General features: G+C 41.7%; 1 protein-coding gene across 9 annotated transcripts in view; it reads right to left on the bottom strand.

Moving 5' to 3' along the window:
• LOC106882513 (peroxisomal leader peptide-processing protease) overlaps positions 1-4,021 on the bottom strand; it is a 61,724-nt gene that overhangs the window by 12,524 nt on the left and 45,179 nt on the right. For 2 of the 9 annotated variants that reach the window (XR_008265656.1, XR_008265658.1), the window contains exon 8: positions 732-800. The exons of the other annotated variants lie outside the window; for them this stretch is intronic. The gene's annotated coding sequence lies outside the window, so the exon portion shown is untranslated. Of the gene's footprint in view, positions 1-731; positions 801-4,021 lie in introns of those variants that run through there. 9 annotated transcript variants of the gene reach the window in all.

Here is a 4,021-nt window from a genome sequence, read left to right as displayed (position 1 = left end):
CACACACACACATGGGAGGAGGCATAATGAGGAATTTTTACAGTATTTTTGACTTTAAGAAAAAATACACTTTTTACAAATGTTCACAACCTTTCAAAAACTTTATCAGCTAAGCAAATGACCTTCTCTAAATACTATAACATCTTTAGAACACTATTTCAGAAAATTATCTTCATTCTTTTTGAGCATATAAAAAAAAATTTTAGCTGGAGCAGAATGAGTAAGCCTAGACAAGGTAAATTTGCCTCTTTAATTCTGCAGATTTACATTTGAAAATAGATTCATATATATCGATATCCATCCTTAGACATCAGAAAGATCAGAAATGAAACAAAAAATTTTTTAAATCTAGGTTAAATGTAAGAGGATCATGGAAAAATGGCACATGATATAAACTTAACCAAAATCAACTAAATCAAAAAACCCAGCATAAAATATTTTCTATAGCTTCAACACAATCTGTTGGAGTAGCTTTCCTGATATATTTACACATCATGCAGTTAAAGAGAAAAAATTATTAAAATTTGTCATTACTCATTCTACCCCATTTCAGACGTCTCTTTTGAAAATCGAAACTTACAAAATTATATATTAGTGTGGGAAAAAATTGACTTGGAATCCAAAAGAGAATAGAATATTAATTGTTAAACAACAAAAATTATCCAGATATTTTAATAGCTTCAATTACAATTGGATCAAATTTGAGGAAGAATTTCATGAAAAAAAGGTACCTGTCATCTGGCTGTGTTCCAAACTCTCTCAAATTCAACAACTACAACTATACTGACCAATTTTTGCTCCTAAAGTGATACAACAGTAGAAAATGATGATGCAATACTTGCAATGTAATGATTTCAGAAAGAGAGAAAATGATAAGTCACCTAAATTGCTAAGAACCTTATCAGTGCAAAACCAATTGTCACACCCTGCCCAACCATAACCAACCACTTTTTAAGTACATGCATATATATAAATGCACACACACACGCACACATACATACATCATCATCATCATCATCGTCGTTTAGTATCAGGTTTCCATGCTGGCATGGATTGGACGGTTTGACTGGAGACTGGCAAGCCAAGAGGCTACAACAAACAGGCTCCAATCTGATCTGGCAATGTTTCTACAGTTGGATGCCCGTTCTAACGCCAACCACTCCCAGAGTGTAGTGGGTGCTTTTTACGTGTCACCAGCACGGGAGTCAGTCAGGCGGCACTGGTATCGGTCACATTCGGATGGTGCTTTTTATATGCCACCGGCACAAGAACCAGTCAGGTGGCACTGGCAATGACCCACACATAAATGGTGCTTATTGTGTGCCACCAGCACGGGAGCCAGTCAGGCAGCTCTGGTATCGACAACAACTACAATTTCTATTTGATTGTGATTTGATTTCATTTTGATTTACTTGACTCAATAGGTCTCCTCAAGCACGCATATCACCCAGCGATTCAAAGGTACTTTTTAAATGGGCTGGTTATGCGACACTGGTGTAGGCTACAGCTGGGATCTCACTTTCCTTGCTGGGTCTTCACAGTCACAGCATGTCTCCAGAGGTCTCGGTCTTTTGTCATTGCCTCAGTGAAGCCCACCATCCGAAGGTCATACTTCACCACCTCATCCCAGGTCTTCCTGGGTTTACCTCTTCCACGAGTTCCCTCCACTGTTAGGGTGTGAGACTTCTTCACACAGCTCTCTTCATCCATACATAGCACATGACCATACCAGTGCAGTTGTCTCTCTTGCACATCACATCTGATACTTCTTATGTCCAACATTTCTCTCAGGGCGCTTACACTCTGTAGTGTGTGCACACTGACATTAAACATCCAGCGGATCATGCTAGCTTCATTTCTTTCAAGCCTACGCATGTCTTCAGCAGTCATGGTCCATGTTTCACTGCTGTGTAGCATGACAGTTTGCACACATGCATCATACAATCTAACCTTCACTCTGAGCGAGATGCCCTTTGTCACCAGTAGAGGTGGGAGCTATTCTTATTCTAGTGGCAATGCTCTTTGAGAATCCCCCCCCCCCACTACTGACTTGGTCACCTAGGTAGTGGAAGCTATCAACTACTTCTAGTTTCTCTCCCTGGTATGTGATGGAATCCATTTTCTGAGCATCTTTGGTGTTTATTACCCCTGTGCATCTGCCGCACATGAAAGCTATCTTCTCGGTTAATCTTCCTTTGATGTTGCTGCACCTGTTATGCATCCATAGCTTACACTGGATACATCTTATGGAGTTTCTACCTACACCTTTTCTACAGATCGAGCAGGGCCATCTACCTGAAGGGATTTGTAATGTGTTCGCCTTCCTACTTACTAAGACTTTGGTTTTTGCAACATTGATTCTAACGCCCTTTGATTCTAAACCTTGCTTCCACACCTGAAATTTCTTCTGTGGTTCTGGTAGTGATTCTGCTATGAGAGCAAGGTCATCAGCTTAGAGGATATCCCAGGGGCAACCTGTCTTGAATTCCTCTGTTAATTGTCTGGAGGACTATGATGAATAAGAGGGGGCTGAGTCCTGATCCTTGGTGAACCCTTACTTTTACCTGCAACTCTTCACTATACTCATTGCCGACCCTTACCTTACTAACAGCATCCCTGTACAGCTCATAATAACCACTCATCAATCCTAGTGTCTGCATTGCCCACCAGATAAGGGATCAGGGGACCCTGACAAAGGCTTTCTCCAAGTCAACAAAAGCCAAGTATAGCGGTTTATCTTTGGCTAGGTATTTCTCCTGCAGTTGCTGTACCAGTAACATAGCATCAGTGGTGGTTTTACCTGGCACAAAACCAAACTGCATCTCATCTAAGCAGACTCTCTGGTGTTGGAGTGATCATTAGTGATAGTGATGTTATGCCTCCATTGATCTTCCCAAGCAGCCTCAGACTCAACACAGAGGCCTACATCAAGTGCCTGGAGGAGGTAGTGCTACCCTGGGTCAAGAGGGTGGCTGCTGGAAGACCCCGTGTCAGGCAACTCTGCACCATGCCACGCAAGCAGCAGAACCCAGTCATGGCTGTCAGGCACACCACCCCTAACATCTGGCCACCTAACTCCCCAGAGTTCAACTTGATTATTATGTGTGGGGTGCAGTTAAACGAGAGGCCAACAAAACTCCTTGCAACACCAATACAACACTCTGAAATGTTTGTATTGGAGTGTCTGGCATGAATGACAAGCAATACATGTTTCCAAATTTCTGGCTGAGTGAATTGTGTCATGGTGCCATTTTTCTCACAGACGGTGCCCAAATGACCCTACTATACTGTGTAGTCAACAAAATCAAGAACAAACAATGCACATGTGCAAAATCAAAAATTTTTGCTGTGGTAGATTTGCAGGAACAATAAGCACTAAGGATACACAGGACTTAGACTCTCTCAAATACCCCGGAGCCAATCTTGAGGTTGTAAATAGTTTCTGTTAACTAGCTGAACAAATTAGCAATGGTGGAGTATTGTTTCAAGAATAAGAACAGAATGGAGGAAGTCCAGAGAGCTATTACCTTGGTAACAAAAGAAGTGAAAGGTAGAGTGTATGATGGCTTGTGTGTGAACATCTATGCTACATGGTAGTGAGAAATGGGCTCTGAGTGCAGAAGACATGTGTAGACTAAAGAGGAATGAAGGCAGCATACTCTGTTAGATGTGCAACATCAGTGTGCATGTACAACAAAGTGCAAATATATTGAGAGAAAAGATGGGCATAAGAGGAATCAAATGCAGCATGTAAGAGAAGAAGACTACATTGGTTTGAACATGTGATGCGTATGAAAGAAGAGAGTTGTATAAAGAAGTGGTGGTCACTGGAAGTGGATGGTAGCTGTGGAAGAGGAAGACATGGGATGAGGTGGTGAGGACGGATCTCAGAGGAAATGCCAATGGACTGAGATGTCTGGCAAGATATAAGGTTCTTGAGAAGACCCACCTACATCAGTGAAACTGGGTTCTAGAAATGTTGTGTGTTTTAACCACATGTAACAAGAAACCCCCCCCCCCC

The sequence above is a fragment of the Octopus bimaculoides genome, chromosome 15, assembly GCF_001194135.2.
Source record: "Octopus bimaculoides isolate UCB-OBI-ISO-001 chromosome 15, ASM119413v2, whole genome shotgun sequence".
In the NCBI taxonomy this organism is placed as follows: Eukaryota; Metazoa; Mollusca; class Cephalopoda; order Octopoda; family Octopodidae; genus Octopus; species Octopus bimaculoides.
The sequence above is the reverse complement of the archived record's forward strand: the minus strand, read 5'-3'. Positions and strand labels throughout refer to the sequence as shown.